The 17113-nt window shown below is 41.0% G+C and overlaps 1 protein-coding gene across 4 annotated transcripts in view; it reads right to left on the bottom strand.

Annotated features, from left to right (window-relative positions):
- Positions 1–12705, bottom strand: part of LOC149323454 (atrophin-1-like) — an 82336-nt gene extending 69631 nt beyond the window's left edge. For 3 of the 4 annotated variants that reach the window (XM_089488950.1, XM_089488946.1, XM_089488951.1), the window contains exon 1: positions 10474–10769. The gene's annotated coding sequence lies outside the window, so the exon portion shown is untranslated. The other variant, XM_089488948.1, reaches the window with a different exon arrangement.
- Positions 12706–17113: the final 4408 nt, after the last annotated feature.

Raw genomic sequence — 17113 nt, 5'->3', positions numbered from 1 at the left:
AGTTTCTCTAGGGTCCCTGTGGCTGGAACGGCCAGGCAAGTTCTCTGCAGTGGTTCAAAGGTGGCAAGTGTCAGCCATGCCCTTTTTCTATACATCTTCTAAGACTAGATTGTTTTGTGCCAAATACAACAGATTTCTTTTTGTGCCCTAAGTACACAAAACATGAAACAAAATGAACCTTTTCAGGGCACATTTTTTATTTTGGGCACAGAACTTGGCTCCAATTATACTATTGAACATGATGTTTCTAATTGCTTTTAAGGTTGTCTGGTTTTCTGATTATTCTCCTTTATGCTTTTGCCTGTAGTTGTCTTATAAATTTTATTATTATGTCCCAAGCTCCATGGGATGGAGGTGGGGAACACAAACTGAAAAATAAAATAAACCATTATTATAGAATGATTGTGGGAGTAAAAGGGACCATGTTGTCTTGTTGTTACTGTATTATTGCTATATTGCATTATTGTATTGCCTTTCTGTTATTTTGCTGCCAGGGGTGTGTCGGGAATTGCCATCTAGATGTTAGGCCTTAATTATTACCATGTTATGTATTTCTGATTTTGTGCTTTGTATTTTTATTAGGCATTATGATATGTCATGTGCTTTGGATTATGATTGTTGTATTCTTTATTATTTATATCTGCTTTTGTATAATTATTTTATTGTTATTATGTTTGATGTGCTGCAATTGGTGGGAAGGCTATATTTTTTGTATTTGATACCTTTCTTTTGTAATCCGCTTTGATTCTGCAAGGAAAAAGCAGAATATAAATAAATAATTAAAAAAGAGTAAAGGGAGTCTTTGGGTATGGCCTAAAACATCCATTTTTGGCAATCTAGTTAGGCAAATGAAAACATGCCGCAAAATAATTACAAGGCACCTCAAGGAGATCAATGTGAATTGGCCCAATTACAGGCAGTACCAAAGTCATTCAATATACATAGATCAGACTCTGGAATATATTGGAACAAACATATCCTCATCAGATTAACATATCTGAATATAATTTTTGTATTACATTAACGGACTTTAAGAAGGATAAGCCCAGTTTTTGATGGTCAGAATAGATGAAAAGATCAGCCAGAGAGGTTCCTGTCCTGCCACTGAAATGAAGGGAAATTTGGGGTCATCTACTACAAATAACGTTCAAGTTAAAGCCAATTCAACACAGTGGGACACCTGGGCATAATAAACACTATACAAAAGTAAAGTCAGCTACTTAAGGTTCAGAGGGAGAGTTTAATTCATACCACTCACTTCTGCAGTAATGTCACACTGGCATAGGGACCAAGAAAAAAGAGGCTGAGGGGATATGAGTTAGGGAAGGGTCTGGGCTCTACACCACTGATAATATCCTGCTATTTGCTATTGTATCCCTAATGTTATGCAGACCCATTTTCTCTGGCCAAGTCATAACTCAACATAGGACTTTTTCACACGGAGGAATGCATCACCGTCCCAAAAGAAAAAGAAAGTGGGGCCAATGTGAAAATGCACAAAATTATGTGCTAGTCATCACACGCAAAGATGAAAAAAGCATCCATCCAAAAGAGGAAGCAGTGTGAATGCGATTGAATTCATCACATGAGTACATACCAATTGGTTTTTTATTGCGAATTAACATGTTTGCTCCTGTGCAAGGAGGACAGGATCATGTTTGGAAGATTTTACAGTAATGGTCCCAGGGATCTCCCCCCCGGCCCTGAGTTAGAGGTGGATAGCCTCCTTATCTTTACCTTTCCCACCCTTCTCTAATTCCTCCGAAAAGAGCTGCTTTCCTCTCGGCAGCCGGGGAATACAGGAAGGAAAACCACAACAAAGGATCATGGGAGAGCATTAAACTGAGGCCTGTTACAGACTGTCAAAATAAAGCTGCTTCAGGTCTCTTTGGAGGTATGCTATTTAAATGATGCATGGGTCCTAAGAGTCTGGAGGTCGCGCCAAAGCCACACTCCATTCCTAAGCACTGAGTGCAGCTTTGGTGCAGCTTCTAGATTCTTAGGATGCATGCAGCATTTAAACAGCATACCTCCAAAGAGACCCCAAGCAGCTTTATTTTGGCAGTCTGTAACAGGCCTGAGTTTTTATATTGTTGCTGTGTGCCTTCAAGTCGTTTCAGACTCATGCCAGACCCTATCATGGGGTTTTCTGGGCAAGATTTCTTCAGAGGAGGTTTGCCTTCACTTTCCCCCCCTTCAATCTTTCCTCTTTTTCTCTGAATTTTGCTATTCCTGGGATGACTCGTGTTTGCGTTTGGATTGCCTTTGGATTGCCTGTGACATTGTTTGATATTCTCTTGTGAAATAACATGAAATCCCATGGATGATTCCGGATTGACATTCGTTTAGCCTTCCAATTTTCCCCGTGTGAAAAAATCCATAAATTAGCATAAATTCTTAAAAGTATATATTTCAACCCTTCTCCACCTAAACACTCACCTATAATATATTAATGTGCAGATATTGTTGTAACCTACATTTACTATTGTTAGACCTCTGTTATTATAACCACTTATTTATCTTTTTATGAGAGTCTGCATTCACAATGCTATTACATTAAACATCCAATATGTCAACAACATATTCTATCTCAACCTTGTCATCTTTATAGGTAATGACAGACTTATTACAATGCCATCTTTTGTTTTTAACTTGTTCTTTGTTCCCAAAATTTTCCCAAATAGTCCATCACTGGTGACCATTCCTCCTCAAATTTACCGGGGATCCCCATCAGGTCATATATTCTCCAAATCCAATCCAGTACATCAGGTATCCCATCTTCCTTCCATCTCCTGGCGTAAATCAGTCTGGTTGCTGAGATCATATACTGTAATATGGTATTCTTCCATATTTTTTCTCTAGATCTTTGGGAACCGTTCCTAATAAAAAGAGCCTTGGTGTTTTTTGTACCTCTGTATGTAAAATTTCATTGAAAGCCTAATGAATTGTCTCCCAGATTTTTTTTGGCTTTTGAACAAGACCACCACATATGCATCTGCGTACCTTTCTCTTTACCACACTTCCAGCAGTTATCATTCATATTTCTGTACATAGGAGATAGCTTATTTGGGGTTAGATGCCATCTGAACTGCATCTTAAAATATTGTTCTCTTATATCTATACAAACTGTATACTTTACTCTCTTTTGCCAGTTTTCTTCCCATTCACCTGTTATGTTCTCTTCAGTTCTCATAATTATCATAAAATCATAGAATTGTAGGATTGGAAGAAGACTTTTGGGCCTCCTTGTTTTCAGGTTGAGTCAACAGTTGACTGAATATGTTGTGTACATTCTCGAACTTCTTGATTCTCTGAAGCTGGTCATCACTTTGGAGATGTCCTGCCTCAATCTCTTCCAAATGGTAAAATTCATCAGAGCTATCCTTAACTCTAACTGTGCTGTCACTTATCCTCCAGAGGAGAGATTTTAGACTTTGGTCCAAAGTGTTGTGAAATGACTGTACATTCAGAGACTGTCTGCCATGTCTGTTCAGCTTCTGCTCAGCCACTGCAATCACTTCTCTGGCTTACCTTTGATACCAACCACTGCAGTCATGGCTTCTGAATGTTTGTGATCCTCTAGTGGACTCACCAAACATGACTCTTACTATGCTGACATACGTACATCAGTCTCTAGAATAGTGGCTTGATCCTGCCAACATGCACTTTCTTCCTTCTCAGCCCCACTTCTCAGTCACCATAGATATGTTGCTGAAAGGCTGGAGTGCTCATTTGAATGGATTTTCAGTCAAGAGCAAGTAGTCAAGTGAAGAATCTACTCTCCATATCACTGCTCTTAAGATGTTGGCAGTGGAGAAAATCTTTCAAGCATCCAGATCCTTCCTGTGAGGCATCACCATTCAGGTCATCAATGATAACACCATGGTAATGTATTACTCAAACAAACAGGGAGGACCTTGCTCTGGCTAATGCTTCAAATCTGGCATTGGTGCGTCTCAAGAAAGGTCTCCCTCCGTGCAATCCATCTCCCATGAGAAAATACTCTCATTTACTCATCAGGTCATCCAGTTTGGGTCACAGATGGATGCTGCATCCCAGTATTCTTCATCAGATCTTTCACTGATGGGGCTCTCCAGATATTGACCTATTCACCAGGCTGCTAAACAAACAGCACTGCTGCTTCTGCTTCGGAAATCTCAGGAATAGATCATGCGATGATGCTTTCCTCTTCAGTTGGAGTGGGTTTCTGGTGTATGCCTTTCAACCCTTCCTACTGATTACCAGGGTGGTGTTGAGGTTATGAGCAGACCAAACAAACACTATCCTGATAACACCATAGTGACTGAGGCAGCTGTGGTTCACTTCTCCATCTAGCTCGAAGAACTTACATGTGTCCGCCTTTCCATCCTGATCTCATCACCATCCCTGATGATCAGGCTTAGCAACCAGATGTATAGTTGACGATGTGGAGGATTAATTCCTACCATTATTGCCTGAGGTTATCCTATCTGTCATTGGAGCTGCCCACAAGTTGTGGACTCTGTAGTCACACTCCTATTGATGGAATAAGTTTGTGTCCTGTCAGCGAGAGAGCTCTCTCTCTATCACAAACTTGAATCTGGCACGTCCTCTTGTTCTTTCTGTCTCTTTCTGATTAGGTCTCTCCTCATTGTCATTGAAGTGCTACTTAAGAGCCATCCCCTCCTGCTTTCAGCTCAACAGTCACCCTCCTTGCCTCCGGAATCCATTGGTGAAAACATTTTTGAAGAGGCGCAGAAATCTTCACCCTCTGGTGTTGGACCTGACTCCTGTCTGGAGTCTAGAACTGGTGTTATATCAATTATTCAGAAGGCCTTTCAAACTGATGGCATCCTGTGATCTCAGATTACTTACAGAAAATTACCTTTCTTGTTGCCATCTCCGCTGGGAGGAGGGCTGGAGAGTTGTGTGGATTATGAATCAACCAACCTCACCTGCACTTTCATCGAGACAAGGTTGTCCTCTGTCCTGACATCTCTTTTCTTCCTAAGGTCATGTCTTCTTTTCACTTGAGTCAAGACCTTGTTTTATTAGCATACATGCAAAACCCTACTTCTGATTTCAAGTAGGTTCTGCAATAGAGCTCTTGCCTTTCATGTCAGGCAATCATCAAATCTGAGAAAGAGTACCAGACTGTTTGCTACTTGGACTCAAAATTAGGTCAGCCGGTACTGACGCAATGTTTCAGTGAGTGGTTTCAGCTATTCGTCTGGCCTATGAACTGTCTAAAAAATAACTGCCCATTCAAATTTGAGCTCTTTCCACTAGAGCAGTAACCGTTTCTTCTTCCTGAGTGGTATACTACTAGACGATGTACTGTATACAGAGATGCCATGTGGTCACACCATTAACTTTCATATTGCATAAGTGGATGATCAGTCCAGAACTGATGCAGCATTTGGGAGGACAGTCTTGTTTTCAAGTTTGAATCAAAGTTAGTCTCTCAGATGCTCTCTGGGTAAGGGCAGTGTTGCTTCATGTACAATAAAAGTATTTAGTTGAGCCATTACATTTTTTATATTTCTAGCATGACACTCCTGCTTCCTTGAGTGAGCAGCTTGCTAGTCTCCCAACTGTGTCAATCACAGAGACCATAAGAAGGAGGACAGGTTGCATAACTGCAACTGTAGTTCCTCAAGTGGTCTTCTGTGAAGTCGCACAAATCCACCCATCCTTCTCCCTGATGTGTCCTGCATTCCTGGTCCTTGGGATGCTGCTAGCTAGTGTCATTGGGAACTCAGGTAAATGAGTTGAAGCAATGACAGCCAGAGTTGAGGTTGGGTAGAGCTACTGCCAAAAAGCTTATACAACTATCCAAGAAGTTTCTGCAGATGCACTGCACAGGCACAGATAAACCAACTGTGTGAGTTCACAGATGACCACTTGAAAAACTACAGTTACAGGTATGCAACTTGTCCTTTTTAGTGTGGGTCAAGCAAACTCATCTTTCCATACTTAAAAAAAAAGTAATCTACGTGTTAAATCTAAAGTATCATGCCACAGTTAAGTAAGAAAAATAAAATGAACAAATACAGATGGGTAACTCTGGCTTGGCAACTGTACATACAAAAAGGAGCTAGAGGTCTTAGATCACAGGCTAAAAAAGAGGCTTATGGTGACCCCATGAATTTCTGAGAGTTTTCTTAGGCAAGGAATACTCAGAGGTGGTTTTGTCAGTTCCTTTCTCAGAAATGTAGCCTATTGCTATTATTTAAGTGACATTTTAAACTATTAACTGTTTAATTGTATTTTAAGGGTGGGTGTTTGTGGGATATGGGATGTAATTTTACTGGAATGTATATTTTAATGTTGTAAGCCGCCCCAGTTGTGTTGCACAGAGGGGTGGTATAACAATAAATATTATTATTGTTATTGTTATCGTTATTGCACCTACTATTCTGGACATTGCATTTTAAAAAGAATACTGATAAGCTGGAAGATGTCCAGAGGAGGGTAACCAAAACATTAAAAGGTCTGGAAATCATGTCCTATGAAGAATAGCTTGGGAAGCTGGGTATTTTTAGCTTGGAGAAAATTGTGAGATAACATGATAGCCATATTTAAATGCCAGGAGTGATGTTATGCAGAAGATAGAGCGATCTTGCTTTCTGGTGCACAGAGATGAGAACATGAAGCAATGGGTTCAAATTATAAGAAAAGAGATCCCACCTAAACATTAGGAAGAACTTCCATTCCTGATGGGAAGAGCTGTTCCAAAATGGAATAGACTCTTTGGAGGGTTGGTGGGCTCCCCTTCTAAACAGAGGTTAGATGTCTATCTTTTGGGAGTGCTTTAGCTGTGTATTCCTTCATTGCAGGGGTTGGATTAAGTGGCCCCTTAAAGTCCCTTCTACCTCTGTGATTCTATGGTAATTGTCACAGTAAAGTATTCAGAACAACAACATCTATAAGGTTATATCCTGATCTAAGTAACACGTACCAGTTAATCAAGCTGCACTACTATTGTAATAGCTTTATAGTAACAAATTAAGGTGATTTGTAAAACTATACCAATACAAAAGGAAGAGAATATAGTTGTTGTTTGTAACACATCCTAAGCGTTCTTCTTAGAGTTTACAGTTTATGATCAAACTGTCAATTAATTCCCCTCAAAACTTGGAAGTAACGAGCTGAAAACAATGAGATGCTTCAATAAAGAATGTTTAGTGCCTAAGAAATAAGAAGAAAAAGTAATTAGTAAATGTTACTTGTAACACGTGCAACACTGATGTTACAATAATGTTAATAAGTCATTATGTTATTTGGCAAAGGCGATATCATATGTCTTTGTTACTCCATTAAAGCCATGTGCTACAATTAACGGTGACTACTACTCACTACTTGTAACTCGTTGTTTCCAAGCTCTGAACTTTGCAAGCACTATCTTTCAGTGATTCTGTAGGGTAAGTGTTATTTTAAAGGGCACTTTTAAATTTTCTTGCATAGAGATGGGAAACACTCATGATATCAGTAATGTGGGTTATTGCTGGAAGTGTTGCATTAAAGGATGTGTGGTGTGGAGAAAATACAGTGTAGAATTAAACAGTGGAATTCCCTGCCACAGAAAGTAGTGATGGCTTTTAAACTGTAATTTAGAATGACCATTTATGCAGGATATAATTTTTCAGGCTTTAAAAACATTGATCTGCATTGTTTTGGGGAGTCACTGCTTGGGGATGAGGGTCTATCTGAACATATTTTTATGCCATATTAAACCTGTGGATTCCACCATCACCGCATCTCATTCAGTTGTCTCTCGGTGCGAGCATGCATGTATCCATATATATCTATTTTTAATATTATGTTAGGCTACTAAGGTGTTTTTGTACTATAGCTGCTGAAGCTTTCAGGTTTTTAGTAACTAAAAAACCTATGTTAATTATGTTTGGGAAGTTGTCAAGCGAACAGTTAATAGTGTTTTTTTAAGTGACTATGGCCTGTTACAGACTGCCAAAATAAAGCTGCTTCGGGTCTCTTTGGAGGTATGCTGTTTAAATGATGCATGCATCCTAAGAATCCGGAAGCTGCACCAAAGCTGCACTCCAGTGCTTAGGAATGGAGTGTGGCTTTGGTGTGACCTCCGGACTCTTAGGACCCATGCATCATTTAAATAGCATACCTCCAAAGAGACCCGAAGCAGCTTTATTTTGGCAGTCTGTAACAGGCCTATAATGGTAACACATATCCTTTAAAAATGCACAGGGGACACATGTGGCTGTGCAGCACCAGAGTGTAGTCAAAGTGGCAAAAATTATTAATGAGCAAAAGCACACAAGATGGGAGAGGCTGCAGCAGTTTCCTTTTGCCTGAACCTACTGGGAAGGGCAAGATTCCACCCGTTCTTTTGTCCCTGCTGAAAGTTTAACTGAGTGCAAACTACTTTTGTGCTTTCAGTTAAAGTAAGGTGAAGACACAGAAGGAAAGTGGGAGGACGAGAGAGAAACTGGGACGTTTTAAAAGCAGATGGAAAAGTAAAATGACTAAAGATGAATTTGTCCCTGACAATCTGGGACAATTGGATATATGGGTAACTTCCCAATGAAGGCCTTAGAACTATAACTGTAATAAAACATATTTAAAAGTAAGGGCCCGAACAGACAGGCCAAAATACAGCTGCTTTGGGTCACTTTGGAGGTATGCTGTTTAAATGATACATGTGTACTAAGATTCCGGAAGCCACAGTAAAGACACAATCCAGTCCTAAGGACTGGAGCGCAGTTTTGGCGCAGCTTCTGGACTCTTAGGACGCATGCATCATTTAAACAGCATACCTCCAAAGTGACCCAAAGCAGCTTTATTTTGGCCTGTCTGTTCAGGCCCTAACTTTCCAAGTTGTGCTTGAGCTGGGAAACAGCTACAGTTTGGTTTTGAAATGCCATCTCCTTGCTTGATCCCTGTGCTGGGTATTTCTGCACACTCATTATTTGTACAAGATGCATTTGATAAGTGTGTGTGCACGTGTGTGTGTGTGCACATGTGCGTAGGTGTGCATGCACACAGTGGTTGCAAGCAGAATTTGAAGGTAAAATCTAGGAAAATGCAAAGAATAAGAATTTGGAGTTTATTATTATCATTATTTTTAAGTTCAGGAGATGGTGTTTAAAATGTCCCACAACCTTTCCTGAACCAGCGTCAAGGAGTCAATAAAATGGCGGAAAGAGAGGAAATATTCTTGTGTGTTTAAAATCCATATACAACTATCTGGTAATACTAATATAACAAACTATGAATGAGAATAAACATGCTTACAAGTTTTGTTTGCTGATAATAGCAATACTAAAAACACACACCACATTTGTTTATTCTTATTCAAATATTTGATTATTAAGCCATTACTTACTTCAACATGCAAGCATTTGGTGCTCTTGCTTACAAATGCACATCCACAGTACTTCTGTATTTTACTTCGAGTTACTAGCGAATACACTCAGGTGAACTAACTGGACTTGATTCCAATAATTTATTAATGGAATTTCATAGGAAAAAATATGCATAGAATTCAGACTAGAGACAGAAAAGCTGAAAAGCGCTAAAACTGAGGTTGCGTCCATACTGCAGCAATAATCTGGTTTGACACTACTTTAACTGCCATGGCTCAATGCTATGGAATTTTGAGGATTGTAGTTTCTTATGATGCCACAGTAGAACCGCAACAAACTACAGTTCCTAAAATGCCACAGCATTGAGCCATGGCAGTTAAAGTGATGTCAAACCAGATTATTTCTGCAGTGTGGGTGCAGCCTGATTTTAAAAATGCATTAATTGCCACAATATACAGACACTCAGTTCTTTCCTTCGCTGTGCATTGTGCAATCCTCTTTGTCCTCTGCCCCCTGACCTTCATCTTCTGTGGTGAAACAGATTTTGCAGTATTGAATTCAATGCAAAAACCTTGCAAGTGGAAAAAAAGGTGTGTGTATACGAAATCAAAGACAAAAATCCCACTTTCAAATCACTCTCAACTTTTGGAACTGTCTCTGCTGACTTAATTTTCAAAGCTGGCGCAAGACTGGAAAAATAATATTTTCAGACAATGAAAGGCAGTATTAAATTACTATTTATTATTATTATTATTATATTTATTCATAACCTGCTTTCCCTTGAAGACTGCGCACAATTTCAAAGAACAAATGCAATTACATGGAAAGAATAATACTCCGTTTTCGGTTCACCCACTCTAATCAAACAGCTTTTTTTGCTTTGTGAAAACCTGTTAGACCAGAAGGGAAAATGAGATGAAATAAATAAGCACATATGTGTCCATCCTAGGAGAAGAAAATACATTTGAAACCATTTCAAATCCTCTTTAAAACTGTAGCCTTTCCCAAGGCTTTCATGCTTTGGCTCCCCATCATCATCATCATCATCATCATCATCATCATCATCATCAGGCAATTGTCTGCTAAACTGCATACAATGTTACAGGGAGAGATCAAACACAACAGTGGCAAAACATTTCTTTGCTATTTGTACCTCGATGTAGCTCAGTTTCTTCCAAACTGATGACCATCAGCCTTTACCCTCATCCCTGCTGGTATTCTTCAAGTTTGGCCAGCAGGCCCTAAATACAGGAAATTCAATTTAGGGCAGTATCTCCCCTTCTCTCCCCCCCCCCTCCTTTTTCAGGTTTGCACATTTCCAAGCAAACCATGTATTAACTCTTTCCCCCTTTTGATTATGTCATGTCGAAGAAGCCCCTGTCCTTGCCTGCCTCTGCCCTCTAGCGGAAGGCCCACCATGCAAGGACTCCTGCAGACTGCATTCCCTGGCTTTCCTTACCTGTTGAAGGGATCACATTTTGAAGAGAGGAGGCCGAGACAGGAAAGAAAATGGAGTTGTGATACAATGGCCTCTGAACTACACTTCCCACAATGCATTGTTTTCCTGGAGCTCACAAAGCAGAGCCAACTTGCCACACTTGGATGATCGAGGCAGCATCCTCGCTGCAGATAATAATCCTGTTTGGCAGCACTTTAATGGCCACGGCTCCATGCTATGGAATTCTAGGAAGTGTAGTTTCTTGCGGCACCAGAGATGTTGCCTTAATCTAAGGATGACTCAGTAGCAACTGCTCATGAGGTCTTACAATAGCAATGGCAAGTACATTGTTACACTACTTATCAGTGAACGAAGCACTCCCTAAATGGTTTACAATCCACAGACTAATCCCCCAACAAGCTGGGTACTCATTTTGCTGACCTACAAAACTATGCAAGGCTGAGTGGACCTTGGAGCCCCTGGGATTGAACTCACAACCTTATATCTGCAGGACAGGCATTTAACCGCCGCGCCACCAAAGCTCCCTAATGTGGAGATGGGAAAATGCAGGGTCTTAATAAATAAAGAATGCAGATGCCACACTATCGGCCATACCACTGTGGGCTTGGCACGGATTATTGCTTTTGCCCTGAAACAAATACCAAAGTGCAAGAAAATCAATTTATCACCCAACACGTCATGGGTCAAGATAGGGATATACCTCTTTACTTCCAATGGTCTAGTACCCTTGCTCTCTCAAAAACAAATCATTTCTTGAGCACTTGCTTTAATGACAATTGCTGAAGCTTATTCTCTCCTTGTTGTATGATAATACATTCAGCAACATAGCTAGTTATAGGCCTATTACTGGAGGTAATATATTGCCATGCCATTGACAGTCATCATTAATTAGTCTAATCCCCTTTTAAAGCTACTTCATGTAGAAAGAAACAGAATCACGGTGTTAGAAGAGAACACAAGTGTCATCCAGTCCAACCCTCTTTGGCCGTGCAGGAATTCACAATCAAACCATTCCCAACAAATCACCATCCAGCGTCTGTCCAAAACCCGTAAAAGAATCTGAGATGCCATCACTCTCCAAGACAACATGTTGCACATCTCTTACAGTCAGTTCTTCCTAATGTTTAGATGGAATCTCTTTTCCTGTAGTTTGCATCCATTGCTTGGCATCCTATTCTCTGGAGCAGCAGAAAACAAGCTTGTTCCATCTTCAGTACAACATCCTTTCAAATATTTAAACATGGCTATCATACCACCTTTTAACCTTTTCTTCCCTGGGCTAAACATCCCCAACACCCTCAGTCACCCCCCAGACCTTTCACCATTTTAGTCGTTGTCCTCCAGACATGCTCCAGCTTGTCAAAATCCTTCTTGAATTATGATGCCCAGAACTGGACACAGAAGATATTTCTTCTAAAGATGGAGGGGAGTAATTAAACATGGAGAACAACAATACTACAATTTATGTACACATTTATGTTGTATATGGCTGAATTTCAGAGGAAGGAACTGGGAAGACCACCTCTGACTATGCCTTGCTGAAATTCATGGGGTCTCCATTCATTGGCAGGTGACTTGAAGGTACACACACACACAGGTGTTTATTAGTATCTTATAAGGCAAATCAGGAGCAAAGATTTAATAGGGGAGAAATACTGAAAACAAGGCTGGTTGGAATATAGCTTCTATATTGTTTGAAAAGAGTTCAGTTCTGTACTGGCATAAAGCAGAGCTACATTTGAAGCAAATTTGGCTGGGATTTGATTCAGTGGCAGGGTTCAGCCAAGACACCCATGTTCTGGGTCCACCTTGTGAGTTGCCTCCCTTCTATGTAGGGCTGCCATATCCCACCTGGGGGTGGGACTTTCCCGGTTTGGGGCGAGTCTGCACGGTCCTGCTCCAGTTTGGCCCCGCCCACGGGATTCCCCCCCCAGCGAGGCCCTGGAGGTGGCTCCGCAATCGCGGAGTCCTCCAAGGCCTCGCCGGGGCCTGGGAGGAGGAGGAGGCCACTTGCCACCGCGGCGATGGCTGCGATGACAGGCGGCCCCTGCGCCCCTTCCCAGCCTGAGAGGAAGTTGAGGCTTCCTCCCAAGCCGGAAAGGAGGACAAGGTTTTAAAATGTAGGACCTTTTTTTTAATTTCCTGGCCAGGAAATGTAAAAAAAAAAAGGTCCTACATTTTTAAACCTTGTCCTACATTTTTCCCGGTTTGGAGGTCCTCAGGGATGGCACCCCCTACTTCTATGTGCCCTCTTTTCAGACACAGAAGAGAGCACAGTAGGCAAACACTGGATCCCCTATGACTGGCAAGAAGTATAATGTCTCTGGATGGATCAGCCCAAGTGTATGAAATACTGCTCTTAACAGAACTGACCCTATTCTGCCTGCTGCACTCCTTCAGCAGGGTTCAAAATCAATGGTCTGTTACAGACTGCCAAAATAAAGCTGCTTCGGGTCTCTTTGGAGGTATGCTATTTAAATGATGCCTGGGTCCTAAGAGTCCGGAGGTCGCGCCAAAGCCACACTCCATTCCTAAGCACTGGAGTGCAGCTTTGGTGCAGCTTCCAGATTCTTAGGATGCATGCATCATTTAAACAGCATACCTCCAAAGAGACCCGAAACAGCTTTATTTTGGCAGTCTGTAACAGGCCATAAACTGATAGGGATACTAAATCTTGATTTTTTCCAACTACTAACCAAACTCTGAGGCAGTATTTCATCCTGTGGCTTTGAGACATTCTGGACCCACCCATCCCATGGCAGAAAACTGCACAGCTTTTCTATAAAAATTGTGCATCTTCTCCCGAAAACTGCACAGCTCCTCCAGAAGCTATTCAGCTCCCCCTGAAAACTGCAGCATTCAGTATAGAAAAATCTGCTTTCAGTCAGCCTGATGTGTATTTTGTGCAAGATTGCTTTTTTATACAGTAAATAGAAATATTGCACAACAAAATTTTTGCACACAGCAGTAGCACCACTAGGATTGATGTCACACAGTGCAGTAACTCATCGTCACTTCTCCCTTCATTGATCTCCTCCTGGATCATGCTATATACAGAATCCATAGTAATAGTTTTTGTACTGATGTTACTCATAAATTGTAATCCCCATATATCACTGAATTGTTGTGACATAAACACCTATCAGAATTAAAATTATACCTTTAAATTACAATATCATACATACAGCCTAAATGTAGTTATAGTGAAAATCTGGTAATATGTGATTTTTAAAAGAAAAAAAATTAAAATATGTTGTTAATATTTTTAAATTTTAAATTTAAAAATTTAAATTAAATTAATTATCTTATTTAAATTTTAAAAAACCTGGGGCCTCTCCTTTCTCCTCCTACTCAGCCTCACTCCACTCACACCATCAGCACTTACAGCATTTAAAAGGGAAACAGATGTAAAAGTGCAAGTAGACAAATAGGTACCAGAAGTGAACAGAAGGAGGGCATCCACACAAAGGGGTGCCTGAGGGATTGCTTCCACAGCGTGGGCACACTTAACAAGACATGCATCCAAGCATTTATACATTTATTCATGGAAAGTAACAAAACATTCTAACATTACATCACGCTACGTCAGTAATCAACAGATTACATTCCTGGCAGGTTAGCTATGCATACCTCTGGTCAATCTGCACCCCCCCACACACACACACACCCTAGCGATGCCACTGGTTGCACAAAACCAGCAGTGTTGCACAACAAAATATGGCCTTTTGGTCTACAACACTTTTGATTTCTATGTAAAAAACAGCAATAAAGGTAAAAGGTAAAGGTATTCCCCTTTGACAAGGTTGTCATGTCCAACTTTAGGGGGTGGTGTTCATCCCCGTTACTAAGCTGAAGAGCCAGCGTTGTCTGAAGATGACTCTATGATCATGTGGCCAGCATGACTGCACCAAACACTGTTACCTTCCTACCAAAGTGGTATTTATTAGTCTACTTGCACTTTTACAAGCTTTTGAACTGCTAGGTTGGCAGAAGCTGGGGCTAGTGATGGGAACTCACTCCATCATGTGGCACTTGGGTTTCAAACCGTCATACTGCATACCAAAAGTGTGTTGCAAAACAAAACCATGTGGCTATTTGTTGTACAACATTGCTGATTCAATGTTTTCATTGTGCAACCTAGCTGGGTTTGTTTGTTTTTTTACATAGGAAACAGCAATGTTGCACAGCAAAAATGTTGTACAAAATCAGTAATATTAAAGAACAAATAGCCAATTAGTAAAAAAAAACAGCAGTGTTGCACAACAAAACCATATATGACTGCAGCTTCATTTAGCCAAGTTTCTTTTCTTGTTCCATAATTTGGTTTGCACAACTTTCACATAGGTAAAGACTGCAGCCAACATGAAAGATTTCACGATGTTATTTGTATAGAGGTATAGTGTACAATGTAGTGTTGCATTTTCTGCACTTTCCCCAAGGATAAGTGAAAAATGATGTAAGTTGTGAGGATTTTTCTCCTCTAGAAGCTGTGGAATTTTCTGTGCATCAAATAAAAAATACTGAGTATATGTGAAGTCGAAGGCTTTCATGGCTGGCATCCATAGCTTTTGGGTGGGTTTTTCAGGCTATGTGGCCATGTTCTAGAAGAGTTTATTCCTGATGTTTCACCAGCATGGCATCTGTGACTGGCATCTTTCTCTGAAGGAGGGAGCAAGCTTATTTTCTGCTGCTCCAGAGAATAGGACTCGGAGCAATGGATGCAACCTACAGGAAAAGAGATTCCAGCTCAACATTAGGAGGAACGTCCTGAGAGTAAGGGCTGTTGGACAGTGGAACACACTCCCTCGGAGTGTAGTGGAATCTCCCTCCTTGGAGGTTTTTAAGCAGAGGCTAGATGGCCATCTGTTGGGGATGCTTTGATTTAGATTTCCTGCATGGCAGGGGGTTGGACTGGATGGCCTTTGCGGTCTCTTCCAACTCTATTATTCTATGATTCTATATTTTAGGGATGCACCCTCCTCAGGACCAGAAAGTTCCAAATTTTATTTCTGTTTCTTCTGGTTTTATTTTCAAGACTGATGCACCTTTCGTTTATCCCAGAATATATTTTGGCATCTTTCAGTACCCTCAGAGACTTTTCATACCAGCTCCCAAAGTTGGTTTGTTTTAACTGGATACAAAATCAGAAGAAACAGGAACAAATCTGGGTCTCTTCAATCAGTCTGGATATGTCCAGTGGCCCTTCAACAGAGGTAGCAGGAGATGTGTAAACTGAAGCCAGAACTAGCTAAAATAAAGGCAAAAGGAGCTATCACCTCCTGCTGATGCTTGACTCAAGAAATGCTGTTTTACCATTTAAAAGGCTGTAATAAGCAGTTCTGGATAAAGTAGCAAGCACACACCCAAATTTCAGTATTGATGACTGAAACTCACACTGAGAGCTTTCTACCTTGTCTGCTCCTGGTGATTAATAACATTAAAATGTAGAAACTGAAGAAATGTTATATTTGTATTACTCTTTTAAGTTTCAGCATAGCTCTCCTACATGGTATTCTTTTAGGATCTTTGTTCTCTAGACCAGACTTTACAAGTATTTCTAGGCAAAGCCTGAGTTATCCCTTATGCAGCTCACTCCGCAACCTTATTTTCCTGTTTCTCAGCCTTTATTCCACAGTTCAGGGGGGTGAGCAGAATTTATTTATTTATTAATTTTTGGTAACCAAAATTCTTGATATGATTTTTGGGAAGAGAAATGGTGGTCCCTTGCTGGGTTGGTTGAGGCTCCCCTGAGCAGAGGGGTGAAAGGGACAGTGGGGCAGGGGACCAGAGAGTGAGGCTCTGCCTGTCCCCCTCCAGTCTCCATATCCCTTCCCCTTCCATAAAGGAGAGGCCGCTGAGAGAAATGGGATTTTGTTTTGGTTTGGTTTTGCTGCCTTGGGCAAAAGAGAGACCTGGGTAGCCATGGGTAAGGGAGAAGACTGGGCAACGTGTCAGTTTTATGCCGATGATCAAAGGTTTGAGTCTGGCCTCATGTTGGGTAGAGGAAAGCAGCAACCCAGCAGGCCTGGCCCACAACATTTTACTGCCTGAGGCAGAGGGTTAAAATGATGCTTGGTCCTTCTCTCTCCCCAACACACCATGGCTGTGGAGTCCTTGTTCTCTTACTGGCACCAGGACAACCTCTTCCAGGGCCCCTGAGGGGAGGCCGTGTTGGACTGACACAGTTTTGCCCCACTCCAAGACTCTGTAATTTAAATTTGTTTGTTAAAAATGCTGTTTTCAATGCCTCCCTAACACTGCCCCCTTTTTTTATCACCCCCCCAGACCTTTCCACTGTCCCTCATGGGGGGTGTACCACCAACTTCAGGAATCA

This window comes from Sceloporus occidentalis, unplaced genomic scaffold (assembly GCF_023333645.1).
Source record: "Sceloporus occidentalis isolate IW3139 unplaced genomic scaffold, rSceOcc1.0.p SCAF_1, whole genome shotgun sequence".
NCBI classification, from domain to species: domain Eukaryota; kingdom Metazoa; phylum Chordata; class Lepidosauria; order Squamata; family Phrynosomatidae; genus Sceloporus; species Sceloporus occidentalis.
Note: the sequence above shows the minus strand (reverse complement) of the source record. Positions and strands in the feature narration are given on the sequence as shown.